The sequence below is a fragment of the Macaca thibetana genome, chromosome 19, assembly GCF_024542745.1.
Source record: "Macaca thibetana thibetana isolate TM-01 chromosome 19, ASM2454274v1, whole genome shotgun sequence".
NCBI classification, from domain to species: Eukaryota; Metazoa; Chordata; class Mammalia; order Primates; family Cercopithecidae; genus Macaca; species Macaca thibetana.
The window spans coordinates 52,300,731-52,321,427 of record NC_065596.1 but is presented as its reverse complement, the minus strand read 5'-3'; the positions used below and the strand labels follow the sequence as shown (position 1 = coordinate 52,321,427).

Genomic DNA, 20,697 nt, shown 5'->3' with positions numbered 1-20,697 from the left:
ATTCCTAGTTTACTGTGAGTTTTTATTATAAGCAGGTGTTGGATTTTGCCAATGCTTTTTCTTCATCTATTGATGTGATCATGTGATTTTTTCTTCTTTAGCTTACTGATGTGATAGATTACATTGATTTTCAAATGTTGAACCAACCTTGCATACCTAGGATAAATCCCACTTGGTCATGGTGTATAGTCGTTTTCATATATTGTTGGATTCAGTTTGATAATATTTTACTGAGGAGTTTTGCATCTATGTCTATTAGCAATATTTGTAGTTTCTTGTAATGTCTTTTCCTGATTTTCATATGGCAATGCTGAACTCATAGAAGTAGGGAGTACTCCCTGTGCTTCTATCATCTGACAGACATTGGAGAGAATTGGTATTTTTTTCCCCTTAAATGTTTCATAGAATTCATAAGTATCTATCTGGGCCTGTGCTTTCTGTTTTGGAAAGTTATTATTTATTTATTTATTTATTTATTTATTTAATAGAGATAAGTCTTATTCTAATGATTGCCTGTTTCTTCTTGTGTGAGTTTTGGTAGATTGTGCTCTTCAAGGAACTGGTCCATTTTATCTAGGTTACCAAATTTGTGTGCGTAGACGTGTTCATAGTATTTCTTGGTTATCCTTGTAATCTCCCTGGAATCTGTAATGATGTTCTCTTTTTTCATTTCTGAAATTGGTAATTTTTGTCCTCTCACTTTTTTTCTTAGTTAGCTTGTCTTACTGATTTTATTTATCTAAGAACCAGCTTTTGGTTTGGTTTATTTTATCTACTGATTTTATGTTTTTAATTTCATTGATTTTTGCTTTAAAATTTTATTCTTTTCTTCTCCTTACTTTGGAATTAATTTGCTCTCCTTTTTCTGTCTTTGTAAGGTGAAGACTTAGATGATTGATTTTAGATCTCTCTTTTCTAATGTATGCATTCAATGTTAAAAATTTTCCTTTAAGCACTGTTTTCGCTGCATCCCACAAAGTTTGATAAGTTGTATTTTTTATTTTTATTCAAAATATTTTAAAATTTCTTTTGAGACTTTTTTTTTCTTTGATCCATGTGTTACTTAGAAGTGTGTTGTTTAATCTCCAAGTATTTGGGTGATTTTCCAGCTATCTTTGTTATTGATTTCTAGTTTAATTCAATTGTGGTGTGAGAGCAGACACTGTATAACTGCTATTTTAAATTTGTTAAGATGTGTTTTATGACCCCAAATGTGATTTTTCTTGGTTAATGTTCCATATTAGCTTGGAAAAAATGATGTATTCTTTTGTTATTGAATGAAGTAGTCTGTAGATAACCATTATATCAAGTTGGTAGATGGTGTTACTGAGTTCAGCTGTGTTCTTAACTGATTTTTTGACTGCTGGATCTGCCCATTTCTGATAGATGGGTATTGAAGTTTCCAGGTATAATAGTGAATTCATATGCTTCTCCTTCCAGTTCTGTCAGTTTTTCCTCATGTAGTTTGATGCTCTGTTGTTAGGTGCATACACATTAAGGATTGTTGTGTCTTCTTGGAAAATTGATCCCTATGTAATTGTAGAATGCTCCCCTCTTTTTCCTGATAATTTTCCTTAATCTGAAGTCTGCTCTATCTGAAGTGAATATAATGACTCTCACTTTCTTTTGATTAATGTTAGCATGGTATTTCTCCATCTATTTGCTTTCAGTTTATATGTGTCTTTAAGGTTTTTGTAGACAGTGTATACTTGGGTCTTATTTTTTGGTTCATTCTGACACTTTCTCTTTTAATTGGTACTTTTAAACCATTGGCATTTAAAATGATTATTGATATAATTGGATTAATATCTACCATATTTTTACTGTTTTTCTATTTGTGGCCCTTGTTCTTTTTTCCTATTTTTGTCTTCCACTCTTTTTCTGCTGTTTGGGCTTTTTTTTGTTTGTTTCTTTTCTCTTATCGATCCCTTGCCTGTTAAATACCCCTTTTGATTTTAATTGAGCATTTTTTATGATTCCGTTTTCTCTACTTAGCATATCAGTTATACTTTTTAAAAGCATCTTTTTAGTAGTTGCCCTAGAGTTTGGAACATCTACAGCTAATCCAAGTCCACTTTGAAATGATAGTATACCATTTTGTGGGTAATGCAAATGCCTTACAACAATCCTTATTGCTTTCTGCTGTTCCTTATATTATTGCTGTCATTTATTTGACTAACACATCAGTATACATAAGCATGTACATGTATATAGGTATACAAAATCAAATGCATTGTTGGTACTATTATTTGGAACAAATTGTTATCTGTTCAATAGGTAAGAATAAGAAACTAAGTTTCTGTTTTACGTTTACCTCTTCCTTCTCTTATGCTCTTTATGAAGATCTGAATTTCTGAACTATATAATTTTCCTTCTATCTAAAGAACTCCTTTAACACTTCTGGAGTGCAGTGCCGTGATCATGGCTCATGGCAGTCTGAATTCCTGGACTTCAGCAATCCTCCCACCTTGGCCTCCCAAAGTACTGGGATTTCAGGTATAAGCCACTGCACCTCGCCTCTCTCCTTTACTTCTGAAGGATATTTCTCAGGGTATAGACTTCTAGGTTGATAGTTCTTTTCTCTTGGTGCTTTAAATATTTTACTCCACTCTTCTTACTTGTGTGCCTTCTAAGAAGTTGGGTATAATTCTTTCTTTTGCTTCTCTATAGGTAATATGTTTTTTCCCTCTGGTTTCTTTCAGGATTTTTCTTTCTTATAGTTTGAAAATGATGATTCCTAGATGGAATGTTTATCCTGCTTAGTGTTCTCTGAGCTTCCTGGATCTGTACTTGGTGTCTCATAATAATTTTGGGGAAATTCTTAGTTGTTATTGTTTCTGATATTTCTTTGGTTCCTTTTTTTTCTCCTCTACTGATTTTCCCATTTTGCATATGCTACCCCCTTTGTAGATGTCTTGCAGTTCCTGGATATTCTGTTCTGGAGTTTGCAGCCTTTTTTTGTGTGTATTTCCTTTTCAGTCTGGAGGTTTCTGTTGAGATATCCTCAAGCTCAGAGATTTCTAGCTTTATTCAGTCTACTAATGAGCCCATCAAAGCATTCTTCATTTCTCCTGCAGTGTTTTTGATCTCTAGCATTTCTTTTTGGTACTTCTTAGAATTTCCATCTCTCTGCTTACATTGCCCAGTTGTGTTTGCATTCATCTAGTTTAGTTTATCCATTAGAGCCTTTAGTATATTAATCATAGCTGTTTTAAATTCCTGGTCTGATCATGTCAACATCCTTGCTATATCTCTGTCTTGTTCTGATGCTTGCTCTATCTCTCAAACGACCGTTTTGCCTTTCAGTACGCTTGGTGATTTTTCCTTAACAGCTGGGCACAGTGTCCTGAGTAAGAAGAACGGCTGTAAATGGGCCATTTGTAATGTGGTTTCTTTCGAGTTCTATAGTCCTGTGATCAGGTCTTAGTCTTTGAGTGAGCCTGTGCCCCTAGACTGTGAACGTCACGTGTGCTGCTTTTCCCTCACCAGCCTTACAGAAGACACGATGACTAGAGGGAGCTGGTGTTTGGTATTTCCCTTCTCCCACATGGAAGGCAGGAGCTGCCTGAGGTTATTTCCCCTACCCTAGGTCAGTTTGGCCCTGATGAAACCCCAGCAGGTTATCTTACGGTTAAATCGTTTCTCCTGCGGGCAAACCTTATTAAGAACAGAGTGTTTTGGCATGTTTTTAAATGGTTCCTTTTCCTATCCCCCTGCTGGAAACACAAGGGGATATTTCTCTGATATTTGCTTTGAGAACCTGGTAGAGTTCCTGGAGGCAAAACTCAACAAAAGTATGTGTGCTGGGGAATGATTGAGTCCCCCTGGAGTTTTCAACGCAGACTTGTCCACACTGTGCAGTTAGTTACTTACAGTTCAGTTTCCCTAACCTGTCACTGTTTTCCCTGGAGGTCTCCGTCCGCGGGTCTTGGCTCCAGTTACTTGTGCTTGTCTGCCTTTGCCTGCCGGTCACTCCAATTTCAGGGGCCATGATAGTTTGCCCTGTGACCTCACTGTTCTTACGCATCTAAGAATTGATTTTTCAGGTTGTTTAGCGGTTTACTTATTAGGATGTAGTGACAATGTCTAAGCTGCTTGCATGCCAGGCCAAAAACTAATAGTCCAACTTTATCTTCGCTTTTTAGGGAAAGTATTTACAAAGGCCCTCACTTTGTCATTCCTGTCAATTACTTTTGAAACTTTTTCTTTAAATGTTTAAAAATCTTCACTATCTACTTATGAATTTATCATGTTGAGTGTTCTTCATTACTTTCTGTAATGAAACGTCTACATTGACGTTTCCACCTGGTTTTCTTTTCCTCCAGCTTGTAGAAGTTGCTTTAATCATGTTTTAAATGGCCCTTCCCGTAATGTGAAGGGCGCGTGAGCGAGGCGCTCGGAGCCGTCGTAGGGAGGACCGTGTTGCTTCCGAACATGGTAGAGCTCCTGGAGGTAAAACCTGCTCACCGGTACACCAGGGGTTGGAAAAACCACACTAGACAAAGAACCTGTGTCAAAATCAGGACCGAGATGCATTAATGTGGGTGATTTAGCTCGAGAAGTCTGATTATCGGATATCATGGAGCCTGGCAAGATGGCTTCTCCCAAGAGCATGATGAAAGATGCACGGAGGATGGCACAAATCCTGAAGGATCTGGGAATTACAGAATATGAGCCAAGAGTTATAAATCAGATGTTGGAGTTTGCCTTCCGATATGTGACCACAATTCTAGATGATGCAAAAATTTATTCCAGCCATGCTATGAAGGCTACCGTTGATGCAGATGACGTGCGATTGGCAATCCAGTTCCACCTGACCAGTCTTACCTCTCCTCCCCCAAGAGATTTTTTTATTAGATATCACAAGGCAAAGAAATCAAACCCCTTTCCATTAAACCATATTCAGGTCTTAGGTTGCCACCTGATAGATATTGCTTAACAGCTCCAAACTATCATCTGACATCTTTACAGAAAAAGGCATCAACTTCCACGGGAAGAATAACCGTCCTGCGGTTAAGTGTTGGTTCAGTTACTAGCAGACCAAGTACTCTCCCACACTAGGCACACCAACCCCACAGACCATGTCTGTTCCAACTAAAGTAGGGACTCCCGTGTCCCTCACAGGGCAAAGGTTTACAGTACAGATGCCTACTTCACAGTCTTCAGCTGTGAAAGCTTCAATTACTGCAACATCAGCAGTTCAGAATGTTCTGATTAATCCATCATTAATTGGGTCCAAAAACATTCTTATTACCACTAATATGGTGTTATCACAAAATACTGCCAATGAATCATCAAATGCATTGAAAAAACGTGAAGATGTTGATGATGACTATGATAATTTGTAAGTTAGCCTTGCTGCATGTAACATGTATACTTGGTCTTGAATTCATCGTACGGATATTAAACATGCATGCTGGATATTTTCAAGTTGTATTTTAGAAAACTTTAATAATACTTAATGAGTAAATACAATTACCATACTTTTCGATTGAAATGAAGGTTTTTCGTCAGCCTTAAAAGTGTAAGAAAAATCAAGTTGTCATTCATCAATTTGAAAAAAATATATATGTTTTAAATGTTGGTGTGCTAGATCAAGTTCTTTCAACTTTTCTCTGAAAAAGTATTATTTTGCCTATATATTTGAAAGATATTTTTGCTGGGTATAGAATCCCAAGTTGACAGGTTATTCCCCTCCCCTCCCCTCCCCTCCCCTCCCCTCCCCTCCCCTTCCTTTCCCCTGTTTCCTTTCTTTCTTTTGAGACATGGTCTCACTCTGTCACTCGAGCTGGAATGCAACGGCACTGATCATAGCTCATTGCAACCCTTGGGCTCAAGCAATCTTCCTGCCTCAGTCTCCTAAGTACCTGGGACTACAGACACATGTCACCAGGTCCAGCTAATTTTTAAATTTTGTGTAGGAACAGGGTCTCACAATGTTGCCTAGGCTCATCTTGAACACCTGGGCTCAAGTGTTGCATCCTCCTGCCTTGGCCTCCCAAAATGCTGGTATTGCATGAGCCCCACCATGCCTGACCTGGTTTTCTTCTCTAGCACTTTGAAGATGTTTTCCATTGTCTTTTGCACTTCATGGTGCTGTGTTATTTTTTATTAGTCTTATTTCAGTTCCACTGTAGGTAGTATGTGTTTTCCTCCAGCAATCTAATTATGATATGCATAGGTATATTCTTTGTGTTTAGTCTTGTCAGAGCCTGTTGAGTATCTTGGATCTGTAAATTTAGAGTTTTCATCAAATGTGGAAATATTTTGGCCGTATTTTTTCCAATGTTGCCCCAATCTCCTTTTCTCCTGTTTCTGGAACACCAATTATATTTATATTATATAGCTTTTTTTTTTTCTTTTCTTGAGACTGAGTCTCGCCCTGTCACCCAGACTGGAGTACAGTGGTGAGATCTTGGCTTACTGCAACCTCTGCCCCCAGGATTCTAGCGATTCTCCTGCCTCAGTCTCCCGAGTAGCTGGGATTACAGGTGCCTGCCACCATGCCCAGTTAATTTTTTTATATTTTTAGTAGAGACAGGGTTTTGCCATGTTGGCCAGGTTGGTCTCAAACTCCTGACCTCAGGTGATCTGCCTGCCTTGGCCTCCCAAAGTGCTGGGATTACAGCCGTGAGCCACCATCCCCAGCCTATTATATACCTTTTATTGTCCCATAAGGTCACTGAGACTTGGTTCATTTTGTTTAGTCCTTTTACTTTCTGTTTAATTATGGTAATTTTTTATTGATATGTCTTCAAGTTCACTAAATTTAAAAAATTTTTTTTGCAATGTCTGATTTCCTCTTGCACACATACAGTAAATTTTTTGTTTCAGATATTATATTTGAACATGCCTAGAGGAATATACCCATATACCTTTAGGATTTCCATTTTTTTAAATAAAAATTTTAATTTCTCTATTATGTTAATGATTTTCTTTAAATTTCTAAGCGTATTTATAATAGCTGTTTTAAAGTCCTCATCTGCTCGTTCTATCATTTCTGTCATTTTTGTGTCTATTCCTACCTGGCTGTGGGTGACAATTTGGATCTTATTTTCATGTTTAGCGATTTTTAATTTGATGCCAGAATTTTTGTTAATCTTTTTACTTTGGAATAAACCTAGATTTACAGAAAAGTTTAAAGATAGTGCAGAGAGTCCTCATACATTCTTCACCCAATTTTAGTGTCCTCTAATGTGAACATACTACATTACCAAGGTACATGTGTCAGAACTAAGAAATTAGCACAAGGCAATACTATTTACTAAAGTATAGACTTCATTGAAATGTTACTAGTTTTTCTACCAGTGTTCTTTTTCTTTTCCAGGATTCATTCCAAGATACCTGTTGTATTTAATGGTCATGTCTTCTTAGTCTCATCCTATCTGTGACAATTTCTCAGTTTCTTCTTTTTCATGACCTTTTGCTTTTGAAGAGTATTGGCCTGTGGGTATTTTACAGAATATTCCTCAATTTGAGTTTGCCCAGTGTTTTCTTATAATTAGCCTGAGGTTGTGAGTTTTCAAGAGAATACTATAGATGTGAGGTGTGCATATCATATCACTGTGTTAATCTTGATTACTTTGTTGAGTTGGTACCTGTTTGGTTTCTCCACTATAAGACCAGTCTTATTTTGCTTGGATTTCTTCTCTCTGTGCTGTGGTGCAACAAACCTCTCAAGAGAAAGGGTGATTATAGGACTCACCTCATTTACTTAGGAATCTTAGTCTTATATTTCTTGGTCCTAGTGTCTGAAAACACTTGTTTTCAGTTTTCTAGCTGTTTATGGCAGAAGAACAAGTTTATGGCAGAAGAGCAACTTCTGTACCCCTGAATCCTTCAAGACTAGAGCCAGAAGTCCTTGGCAGGACCTCTTCATGTCGAATTCCTTGCTTGGAGTTTCTCAGTTAATTTCATAGCTTGCGGTTCCTCTGATCTTGGCCCACATGAAGGCCAGCTCACAGCTAGCATTCCCAGGGGAGACTTGATAGGGTTTGGCTCTGTGTCCCCACCCAAATCTCACCTTGAATTGTACTCCCATAATTCCCATGTGTTGAGGGAGGGACCTGGTGGGAGATAATTTGAATCATGGAGACTGTTTCCCCCATACTGTTCTTGTGGTAGTGAGTAAGTCTCATGAGATCTGATGGTTTTATCAGGGGTTTCCACTTTTGCTTCTTCCTTATTTTCTCTTGCCGCCACCATGTAAGAAGTGCGTTTCGGCCAGGCGCAGTGGCTCACACCTGTAATCCCAGTACTCTGGGAGGCTGAGGTGGGAAGATCACAAGGTCAGGAGTTCAAGACCATCTACTCAGGAGGCTGAGGCAGGAGAACTGCTTGAACTGGGACCCAGGAGGTGGAGGTTGCAGTGAGCTGAGATCATACCACTGCATTCCAGCCTGTGCTACAGAGTGAGACTCTGTTTTAAAAAAAAAAAAAAGAAGCCGGGCCCGGTGGCTCAAGCCTGTAATCCCAGCACTTTGGGAGGCCGAGACGGGTGGATCACGAGGTCAGGAGATCGAGACCATCCTGGCTAACACGGTGAAACCCCGTCTCTACTAAAAATACAAAAAAAAAAACTAGCCGGGCGAGGTGGCGGGCGCCTGTAGTCCCAGCTACTCGGGAGGCTGAGCCAGGAGAATGGCGTGAACCCGGGAGGCGGAGCTTGCAGTGAGCTGAGATCCGGCCACTGCACTCCAGCCTGGGCGACAGAGCGAGACTCCGTCTCAAAAAAAAAAAAAAAAAGGCCTTTCACCTCCTGCCATGATTCTGAGGTCTCCCCGGCCATGTGGAACTGTAAGTCCAATTAAACCTCTTTTTTCTTCCCAGTCTCGGGTATGTCTTTATTAGCAGAGTGAAAATGGACTAATACAGTAAATTTGTACCAGTACAGTGGAGCGTTGCTGAAAAGATACCAGAAAATGTGGAAGCGACTTTGGAACTGAGTAACAGGCAGAGTTTGGAGGGCTCAGAAGAAGACAGGAAAACATGGGAAGGTTTGGAACTTCCTAGAGAATTGTTGAATGGCTTTGACAAAAATACTGATAAAGATGTGGACAATGAAATTCAGGCTGACGTGGTCTCAGATGGAGATGAAGAACTTGTTGGGAACTGGAGCAGAGGTGACTGTTGTTATGTTTTAGTAAAGAGTCTGGTGGCATTTTGCCCCTGCCCTAGAGATTTGTGGAACTTTGAACTTGAGAGAGATGATTTAGCATATCTGGCAGAAGAAATTTCTAAGCAGCAAAGCATTCAAGAGGGGACTTGGCTGCTGTTAAAGGCATTCAGTTTTTTGTTGTTGTTGTTGTTTTGGGACGGAGTCTCCCTCTGTCGCCCAGGCTGGAGTGCAGTGGCGCGATTTCAGCTCACTGCAAGCTCTGCCTCCCAGGTTCACGCCATTCTTCTGCCTCAGCCTCCCAAGTAGCTGGGACTACAGGCGCCCGCCACTATGCCCTGCTGTTTTTTTTTGTATTTTCAGTAGAGACGGGGTTTTACTGTGTTAGCCAGGATGGTCTCGATCTCCTGACCTCATGATCCGCCCACCTCAGCTTCCCAAAGTACTGGGATTACAGGCGTGAGCTACCGTGCCCAGCCTAGAGGCATTCAGTTTTAAAAGGGAAGCAGAGCATGAAAGTTTGTAAAATTTGCAGCCTGACAATGCGATAGAAAAGAAAATCCCATTTTCTGAGGAGAAATTTGAGCGGGCTGCAGATATTTGTATAAGTAATAAGGAGTTGAATGTTAATCCCCAAGACAATGGGGAAAATGTCTTCAGGGCATGTTAGAGACATTTGTGGCAGCCTCTTCCATCACAGATCCGGAGGTCTAGGAGGAAAAATGGTTTTGTGGAGAGGGCCCAGGGTCCCCTGTGCTGTGTACAGTCTAAGGACTTGGTGTCCTGTGTCCTAGCTGCTCCAGCTGTGGCTGAAAGGTGCCAACATAGTGCTTAGGCCGTGGCTTCAGAGGGTTCAAGCCCCAAGCCTTGGCAGCTTCTATGTGATGTTGAGCTTGCGGGTGCACAGAAGTCAAGAACTGGGGTGTTGGAACCTCTGCCTAGATTTCAGAAGATGTATGGAAATGCCTGGATGCCCAGGCAGAAGTTTGCTGCAGGGGTGGGGCTCTCATGCAGTGCAGAAGGGAAATGTGGGATGGGAGCCCCCACACAGAGTCCCTACTGGGGTACTGCCTGGTGGAGCTGTGAGTAGAGGGCCACCGTCCTCCAGACTCCAGAATGGTAGATCCACCTACAGCTTGCACTGTGAGCCTGGAAAAGATGCAGGCACTCAACACCAGCCTGTGAAAGCAGCTATGAGGGAGGCTATACCCTGCAAAGCCACAGGGGCGGAGCTGCTCAAGACCATGGGAACCCACCTCTTGCATCAGTGTGGCCTGGATGTGAGACATGGAGTCAAAGGAGATCATTTTGAAGCTTTAAAATTTGACTGCCCCGTTGGATTTTGGACTTTCATGGGTCCTGTAACCCCTTTGTTTTGGCCTATTTCTCCCATTTGAAACAGCTATATTTACCCAATACTTGTACCCCCATTGTATCTAGGAAGTACCTAGCTTGCTTTTGATTTTATAGGCTCATAGGCAGAAGGGACTTGCTTTGTCTTAGGTGAGACTTTGGACTGCAGACTTTTGGGTTAATGCTGAAATGAGTTAAGACTTTGGTGGACTGTTGGGAAGGCATGGTTGGTTTTGAAATGTAAGGACATGACATTTGGCAGGGCCAGGAGCAGAATGATACGGTTTGGCTCTGTGTCCCCACCGAAATCTCATCTTGAATTGTACTCCCGTAATTCCCACGTGTTGTGGGAGGGACCTGGTGGGAGATAATTTGAATCATGGGGGCGGTTTCCCCCATACTGTTCTTGTGGTAGTGAATAAGTCTCATGGGATCTGATGGTTTTATCAGGGGTTTCCACATTTGCTTCTTCCTTGTTTTCTCTTGCTGCTGCCATGTAAGAAGTGCCTTTTGCCTCCTACCATGATTCTGAGGCCGTCCCAGTCATGTGGAACTGTAAGTCCAATTAAATCTCTTTCTTCCTATTCTCAGATATGTCTTTGTCAGCAGCGTGAGAACAGACTAATACAAGACTCTACCCTTACCTAGAGCTCAGGCAGATAAGAACAAGTTTCCTTGCTGTGGTTTGTGTTTTTGATAGTGGGAACATTTCTTCTAGTCCAGCCTTTCACTCTGGCACTCTGGCAGCCTTTCCTGGGTGCGGTCTTCATGTATGATCTTAGTTTTACCGTCTTGGTCAAGCTCAAGAACTTGCCTCCTGTTTCCTGGTGCTTTTAAAATATAAATTTCTTGGCTAGGTCCCAGGACAGCTCTAACTTGATGCCAATGGTTTTAGCTTTTTCTTTTCCTTCTTTTTTAGCCACTGGTGATTTCTGTTACTTTCATGCAAGTGAGGCTCTGTATTTGAGAAGATATTTATTACATTTTATCCAGCATGTGTAGCAGGAGAGCTCGTGGAGTACACTGTCTGTAGTGTTCCCAAACAATTCCTTGGTCTGCTGTTCTGCTTCATAATGGCTTAAAACAGAACACTTAAGGCCAGCTTCAGTTTGTACCATTGAAACTTTCATATATAAAAAAAAAGCTGTAATTTTAAGTTACAATTTATTTTTATTTTTTTGGAGATGAAGTCTCACACTGTCACCCATGCTGGAGTGCAATGGTACAATCTCGGCTCGCTGCCGACCTCTACCTCCTGGGTTCAAGTGATTCACCTGCCTCAGCCTCCCAAGTAGCTGGGATTACAGGCGTGTGCCATCATGCCTGGCTAATTTTTATATTTTTAGTAGGGACGGGGTTTCACCATGTTGGTCAGGCTGGTCTTGAACTCCTGACCTCATGTGATCCACCCGCCTTGGCCTCCCAAAGTGCTGGGATTACAAGCATGAGCCACTGTGCCTGGCCTCAAGTTACAGTTGAAAACTGTGTAAGGTACTGTGCTAAGAAGGTAATACATTGCCTTCGAGTAACTGACCTTCACTGGGAAGGTAAGTTAAGTGTACAGGTCGAAGGAGAATACCGGAAGTGTTCCAGGAGCTGTGCAGTGAGAGTTCAAACTTGGGAGTCATCGTGTCTTCTTTGAGGTAAGAAAACTGGCAACTGCTTCATGTCAGAGGAGGTACTGTAGGCAGGATTAAGGATCAAGTGGATTTCTAGGATGGAAAAAATTTGAGTATTGGGGACAGAGATGATGAAATTAAAACCTGCACAGGAGTTTTATTTATGCTGTGTTTGAGTAATAAGAACTCAGAGGGTATGATCAGTAAAATGTATTTTTGGAGATTACAGATATTTTCTTGGGTTCCAAGATTTTCTTGGTAATGTCCATTTGGGATTTTGGAAGCTAAACTGAGGGTAAGAATGGATTGTCAGTGATGATTTGTTGGTGAATCATATTTGCAAAGAGGGAATGGTTCAGTCTGATAAGAATTACAATGAAGACAAAAATGTTGTGCCTTAGGGCAGACTTTCCTATTCTAAGATATAGAGCAGTGTCTAGGCTAGATCCACCTGTAGTCACAAAGGTGTAAGTTTAATTTTTTTTTACAGTTACTGGAAATCTTTCAAGGAGCACTTGTTAGGAGCTAATTGAGGTGCAACCAAAGAACAGCACTCAGAACCTCTTCAGAAAAGTGAAGTTTGCAAATACTTGCTTGAAACTTGAATGTGCTTAAGAGCACGGAGCCGAATGTGGCCTGTCAGGCTTTCCACACGGCCAGGACTCAGAGCTGTGTGTCTTCTGTGTGGTTGTTGCACACTCCAAATCTGGTCTCTGTGGGTTCCTTAACAAGAAAGTCACTGTAGGAAAAGCTCTGTCCAGGTTGGAACTATGCAAAAATCTCTGAGAACTGGAACATTTTCTGGAAATCTGTTGATTTTTTTGAAAAGTAAGGAGGTTAGTTTCCAATAACGATGAAAGGGAAGAAAACCCAGCCAATAAATCTATGGTTACTACCATAGTAGGTCTTTAAAATGGAAATATTTTTGGAAAATGACATTTTATGTTGCAATGGAATCAACTGATGAGGGCTTGGGACAGGGGAGTCCCTGATGGTTAATATCAGATTGACTAGGGACAGTCTTCCATGCCAGTCAATCTCAGAAACACGGGAAGATGTGAGGCTCCATAGGGTTAAGTGTGGACTGCCCATGGAGGAGCTGAGGGTTTCCTTGTAATTATTCTTCATAGTCTTCATCTTGGTGATCGTTAACCTGGCTTCAGCACCCTTTGGGGGCTCTTTGTCCATTTTCACCTGTGTCCTCTTGAACTGGAAAGGCTCTCTCAACTTTGAAATGTACTGACCAGGCCACACTAGTAAGTTGTGGAGCCTGAATATATGGCGGCTGATGAATACAACTGGTAGACTTCCGTGGACATAGCCTTCCTTACGATGGGAGCCATGGAAGCCATCAGTCAGTCGACACCTTTCCGGTAAGCTGGGCGTGGTTCATTACCCGTGTGTCATTCTCTTGCTTTGGAAATAAAAAAAATGGCAGATTTCTGTGTCCTAATAGTGGCAAATGCAGCTGTTTTTGTTGTTCATTTTAGCAAACTAATGATTTCTGCAAAAAGATGAACCAAGATTAAAAGAAATCAGATGTGTGTATTTGGTATGCAATATTTTTGTATTACAAATAGCTACATTCTAACCCACATTAACCCCGTGATATGTGAATTTTGCCAACTCCTGCTGTGTCTTTTAAATCAAATCCAGTAAATCACTATGAATGTTCTAATTTCTAAACAAACTAGTCTTCCAGTAGAGGTGCTTTAACACTGTACTGCAAATTAGACTACCTAAGATAAATGGACCATCTTTGTTAATTATGTAGTTTAATTGATCAAAACTACCAGATAGGATTTTATTTATAGCGGTTTTGCTTAGTATCAAATTCTATACTATTAAATAGCTTGTGAGTCATATATTTGGGGTCATTAAGATATATGCTGTTATTTAGCGTCTGTTAACCTTATTAAGCACCTTCTTTTGGTCTAGTTCATGTCACAATATGAAATTGCTTTTAATTGAGATGACCAACTTCCATTACATTGTTCAACCCCTGTACAAAGCACTTTTCATTTTTGCTCTATTGATCGAGCAGCAATTGACTTGAACTATATTCAGAACCTGGTGGGGGAAGATGGGAGAAGATTTCTTGAAATGTTCTTTTTGCTGGTGGTTTTTCCTCTCTGCATACCCCACTGTTTGCTTGTAACTAATTTTGCATGCCAGTAGGTAGCAGTGGTGAGCAGAGGCACAGACAGAAAGCTGCCAGTCAGCGATTATAAATTATTATTCATTTCTGTTATAGGTGGGGTGTGCAGTCAGTTACAGTAAAAATTACCAGGACTAGAGGGTTTCCTAGGCAACCAATTTCCCCCCTCATTCATGCTGTTGCTGAGAGAGTGCCTGTAAAGCATGACATTGCTGTATTCTGAGGTTTGTTGCCCCCCTGCTGCTCCAGGTTTGAGGTTAGTTACAGCATCATAAGACGCTCTCAAGCATAGAGAACTCAGGCTGGGCTTAAAAAGCATGCCGGCAAGAGGGTCTCTCCACCGCTGCTTCACTTTGAAGGGACAGGGTTCCAAAAATGCAAATCCTGCATCTTGCTTGGTAACATTAGGAAGATCTCTTTAAGTTGCAGAACCTTTTATTTTCTATTATTTTGAAGATAGTGGATCATTTCATTTTTCTAGTTTTAGTATTTGATAAAAACGTGCGGAGACAGACCTAAAACTAGACTTCTCCTTAGGATTTGAGTCCAATAAATCAATGGGGAACTGTCACAGCTAATCATGGTTGTGTTTGTTGTTTATCCAGTTTTATGAAAATGGCTCGTGAAGAGAAAGGCAGCACTGTTCCTGCAGCAGCAGGATTAGTCCTTTATGTAGTAGGAAAATAATAGAAACCACATCTATTATCCAGGATCTATACATGAATCATATTATCCTATATTTGGGGGCTCTCCAATCTTTCATTTTAATGAACTTACATCAAGTGCTTTGCAGTGATAAAAAAGTAGTATTTGTTTGTGTCTGCTATGAAAAAAGATAGGGGTTCATGTTTCAGTCTTACGTGGAGATGTGAAATGTTTATCCATTTACAAGGCGGAAGTCACAAACCCAGACACAAGGCATCCGATCTCGTCCTCTGCTAGATGATTACACAAATGTTCAGTGCCTCACATTGGACCTGTGTATTTATCACCGCAAGTTCTCAGCAGGATGTAAGTTGTCTTCGTCGGTGTTCTTGGTGAGGACACCACCAGCGCTAGGCATGACCGATGAGTTCCTTGCCTGTGAACCATGACTGGGCTCTTAGACTTGTGGAGCTGCTTATACTTCCTGCAGGTGCCTGCTGTGCATTCGAGGGTGTGGTGGGGAACCTGCAGTCAAGTTCCAGGAGCAGCGAGGCTGCATGCAGGCCGGCTTGGTCCTGCAAGAGGCCACTGCTAACAGCTCTATGCCCTTAGCCTTCTCTGGGTTTCTGGAAGAAAACTGCCTTCTGCCCTGGACCCAACTCCATCCTGCTCCAGAAGTAGCCCTAGGGTCCAGCTGTGCTGGGCAGTGAGACCTGCCAGTCACCATTTGTCCAAAACATCCCACAGAGAAAATCTTGAGAAATCTTGGCTTCCCACTTGAGAAAATCTTGAGGTCCAGGCCAGGTGCGGTGGCTCACGCCTGTAATCCCAGCACTTGGGGAGGCCGAGGTGTGTGCGTCACTTGAGGTCAGGAGTTTGAGACCAGCCTGGCCAACATGGTGAAACCCTGTCTCTACTAAAAATACAAAAATTAGCTGGGCATCGTGGTGGACGCCTGTAATTCCAGCTACTAGGGAGGCTGAGGCAGGAGAATTGCTTGAGCCCGGGAGGCAGAGGTTGTAGCGAGCTGAGATCGGGCCACTGTACTCCAGCCTGGACGACAGAGTGAGACTGTCTCAAAAAACAACACAAAACAAGAAAACAACAAAAAAAGAAAATCTTGAGATCCAGTTTCTCGAAAACATCTCAAAGGTACTAAACGTAAGTGCTCAGTTACCCTGTTAGATGCGGGCTTATGGAGTGATTCATAAAAATGAAATATATGGACTATGTTTTTGATATAGATACTGTAAAATGTAATTGGCTACATGAATCCATCAGGCTGGGTTCATCTGTAGTTTAGGTTTACTTTAAATTGCTTAATAATCTTTTAAAAAGTATTTATAAGCCAGAACTATGAGGTTAGCACCTGCCAGCCCAAACAGTTTTATCAAGGAATCCTAGTTTTTTTTTTTTTTTTTTTCTGAATTGTTTAACAGCCTAAGTAGGAGAGTGTCTCTTGAAATGCAGCAGTCTGCTATACTTCACGTGGGGACTTCCACACAATTTAGCAAATAAAATAATTTTAAAAAATATTTATATTGCATACCACTCTGTGGCATAAGTTATTTAAATGCAGTGCTTAGTCAAACTAATGTTACAGATTAGATAATGAACTGATAACATCTTACACAGTAAGTTAAAGACATAGAATGAAGTCGTTATTTACTTATAGCCAACTACCCTTGCAATACAAAGTCAGAAAAAGTGGGCGATGTTCAAATGAGGCCATTTGAACTCTAGCTGCAAAATAATCCCCTTTAATTTCGTTCTCTGCATCTCTAAATTCTGGAGAAAGAAGGAATGTCTTCATCAGAAAGACCGGTCTCCTGTTTATAATAATGATAAAATAAAGAAAGTTGGGCAGCTCCTCCAACATAAGCTTGCTCTTCTGTTTTTTTTTTTTTTTTTTTTTTTTTTTCCCCTTTAAATAATTGAACTGTTTCAGGAAACATTGTTAAAACCTTAAGGTTAGAGCATTCTTTCATTTTTTTTGTCTAAAGATTACTCTGCACCCTAGACAAAGGAAATGTTTAAACTGTTAAATTTGAACAAAGATACAGTCTGCATATGACTTCTCTGAAGCCCTATAAAAATTCTTTAAAATTGCCTATTCACTCAAATTTACTGAGTGTAGCAAAAATGTCAAAGGCATAAAGTCAGAGAAGATTGAATAAAATAATGCAGAAAGACAGATTAGTCATGCACAGACCCACACAGCCTTTCAGAGCACACAATACCACTCTTTATTACCGTTCTATCTTTACAAAGACTACGTTCAATACATAGAAGATGATACATGGCCAGCCATGTCATCTGCCTGTGATTCCAGAGCTCATCTATCTGGGCCCTTTTCACAATGACATTGATGAGAGATCGCAGTGTTTTCAGAGCATTGTTTTATTTATCATATATAATGGCTGGCGAAAAAAATAGGAATTATGTCACCGATAGCACATAAAAGAGTTGCATAGAAGATTCTGTGACAAAGTTTGGTAAAACCCAGAACAAGGAAGCTCATGGAAATGTTCTTTTCTCTGTCTTCCCCCATGGCGTGTCTTCTCCCCCCCCTCCATTCAAGTCCCCCAAAGATCTGCACGCCGATAACTGTTGAAAAATATCAAGAAAATGTTTCATCAAGCCAAACGTCAGGGACCCTGATCCTTTGTAAAAAACTCTTTGGCGATTACATTTTTGTTTAAATGTGGAGCACATTTTAATGACGGTAGAGTTGCTGGCCGTTATTTATGCATCTGCAAAGGGAAAGGAGACTATTTGTCAGTCACAGTTTTGTATCTTGCAAATTTAATAAAGAGCCGCCCTTAAGATAGAATTTCTTAGGCTGCCACAATTGACAAAAGCCAGCTAATGTTGAAATGTCAACAGCAAACCTCATCAGCAGGCCGCACTGCCGCGCAATCAAGACAGCGCCATAGCTCCGTATAAACAAATGTATATAATGTGCCTGTGTGGGGCGTGGGGGTAGGGAAACTGGGGATCTCAGTGCTCTGGGGACACACAGCACAGGCTTAAAACAGTCCCTTTGACAGCCTTTAAATGTTAAGGAATCAGTGCTGTGTATATTACCCAGAGAGTCTCAGGGAGCATGGACTCAGATGTGACTGGCAGCTGCCTTGCAAAAGGTTATCTTGCCTATGTTCCTTGGGAGGACTCTCAGTCCCATGCCCATGGGGAATTTCTCTCCCTTCCTTCCTTCATTCCTTTCTTTTCTTTCCTCTTTCCTTTTTCCTTCCTTCCTTCCTTCCTTCCTTCCTTCCTTCCTTCCTTCCTTCCCCCTTCCTTCCTCCCTCCCTCCCTCCCTCCCTCCCTCCCTCCCTTCTTTCTTTCCTTCTTTCTTCCCTCCCTCCTTTCCTTCCTTTCTTTTTTGGAGACAGAGTCTCCTTATGTCACCCAGGCTGGAGCGCAGTGGCACGATCATGGCTCACTGCAGCCTCAAACTCCCAACCTCAAGTGATCCTCTGGCCTCAGCCTCCCGAGTAGCTGGGACCACAGGTGCGTGCCACCACACCCAGCTTTTTTTTTTTTTTTGATCTTTTGGTAGAGATGGGATCACACTATGATGCTGATCTCAAACTCCTGGGCTTAACCAGTCCTTCTGCCTCAGCCTCCCAAAGTGCTGGGATCATGGGGGAAATTTCTTTAACTTTCTGTGCTTTTGGTGTTGTCCAAGAGAAAGCTAAACAACAATTTTGGGGAGTTTTGGAGCCACGAACCAGCCATTGCACTGAACTTGAAAGTTTTTCCTCAGAATCCTGATCTGGGTGTTCATCCATAGCCATCTCCTACTTTGCTGAGCTGTTTCCTTGTTTGCAGAAATCAGTGTGGCTGTGGTGCAATGCTGCATCTGGAAGTGAGTAAATGGAAGATGAGACGTGCCCGCCTTCACTTCGGGGCAAGAATGAGTTTCCCTTGTCCCTAAGGAAGATTGGCTTTGGTCCTGTGTTCTTGATGGAGAGATCTTGCCTTTTCCTATCCCATAACTATTTCCTTTATAGATGGTGGGCTGAAGACCCAGAGGACTTGCAAGTGAATGGAGGCTGGGATCCAAAAGCTACCCCAAGACCCCAGGGTCTTCACTCCATGGCAGTGTGAGTGGGGCGGAGAGGGAAGTTGAGGACTGCTGCTTAGGTGGATGGATTCGAGGGATGGAAAGGTTCAGAACTGAGGATCCTGTGTCTGCGCTGGCCATAGCCCTCCTTTCCTCCCAGCTCATCTCAACTTCAGAAGGCCCGTTGAGTGCCTGTCAGCCTCCTCCTTTCCTTCCCCCTCCTCCTCTTCTGTTTCCTCTTCCTCCTCTTTTTCTACTTCTCCTCTTCCTCCTTCTCACTGCTTCTTTTTCCTTGTCTTCTTTCGGCTGCTGATGGACCACCCGAGTCAATTGGGGCAGGGCAGCCTCCGTCCAAGGTCCCAGGGACTCCAAAGCTGGCTGGTGCAACTCTTCCGCCCTCTCTGTCCTGCGTGGTGAGGAAGGCCCAGCACACTTGCCGTGTGCGCAGCTCATCGGGTCCTGGAAGACAGAGGAAAGGGGGCAGACCCAGGGGAAACAAGGTGTTTTTGGAGAGAGCTGTGTGCCATTTATTGTCTGCAGCCAGGACAGACGTTTTGCCTTGGCCGTCTTTGAGTTGCTGGGCAGTGCTCAGATGCCCCTAGATGGTCTTCCTCTTCCCTGCCTCGGAGAAGGCTCCTGCAGGCAGATGTCCAAATGTTTAGCAGAGAGGGGTGGGGTTGGTGAGAGGCAGCATCTTCATTTGTGGCTTTCCTGCCCCAAGAGGGACCGCTGCTTCTTCAGCCCTGGATTCCTAACAATTCGTTTAAGGGAGGAACACTTATTTATTCTAAAGGTTTACTGAGCCCTGATTATGCAGTAGACGCTGGGGACAGAATAATAAATAAGACAGGTTTGGTCACTACCTGCATGGAACCTAAGAGTCTACTGAGAAAAATAGCATAATATGAAATGGGCCCAGAAGTTAATGGGGTGCGGCGGGCAGGGGGTGTTTGGAAGTTCTCTGGAGGAGGCAACCGTTACCCTGACCTGAAGGAGGACAGGAGAGCTGTGAGGGGGAGACAGTGGGGACCAAGGCTCGAGGCAGGAGCCCCTGAGGAGTGCTCGGTGAGACTGGGATTTAGAGCACAAGGCAGAGAGATGGCGGGACTGTGGGAGAGCCTCTGGGGCCTTGCTGGCCAAGGATGGAGTTTATTCTCGTGCAGTGGGAAGCCCCTGGTGGGTCCTGGGCAAGATGAACTGGCTTGCATTAAAATAAAATCACTAGGTCTGCTTTCTTCAGAATTGATTGCAGGAGGCCTGGCATGGAAGCAGGGAGACCAGTGATTACAATCACTTGGTGAGAGGATAGTGGGGACAGTGGAGACAGAGGGAAAGCACACATTTCAAATAGTGCACGGATTCAGGACTGATGGGCACGGGGGAGCGGGGCAGGCGAGGACCATCGCTAAGCCCTGAGATGGAGGATCCTGGAGAGAGGCTGCAGGGACTCGGTGACACCTGGACACTCAGAAAAGAAAGCCCCACGAGACACTCCGCAGCCTCATCCCTACCTGAGGAGAGATCCACAGGAGACCTCACACTCCTGCTACTACCTCATGACTCACACCCAGGTCTGGCACGGTGGCATGCACCTGTCATCTCAGTGCTTCGGGAGGCTGAGGTGGGAGGATCGCTTGAGCCCAGGAGTTTGAGACTAGCCTGAGCAACACAGCAAGATCCCATTTCTCCAAAAAAAAAAAAAAAATTTCTATCTATGAGCGTGTGTGTGTAAAACAAA

The 20,697-nt window shown here is 42.3% G+C and overlaps 1 protein-coding gene and 1 pseudogene across 9 annotated transcripts in view; one reads left to right on the top strand and one right to left on the bottom strand.

The window, feature by feature from the left end:
• LOC126943623 (cytochrome b-c1 complex subunit Rieske, mitochondrial) overlaps positions 1 to 20,697 on the bottom strand; it is a 1,156,760-nt gene that overhangs the window by 822,207 nt on the left and 313,856 nt on the right. The window lies entirely within an intron of this gene.
• Positions 1,045 to 5,656, top strand: LOC126943625 (transcription initiation factor TFIID subunit 9-like; annotated as a pseudogene). The gene has a single exon (XR_007721775.1). The product of XR_007721775.1 is annotated as a transcription initiation factor TFIID subunit 9-like (transcript).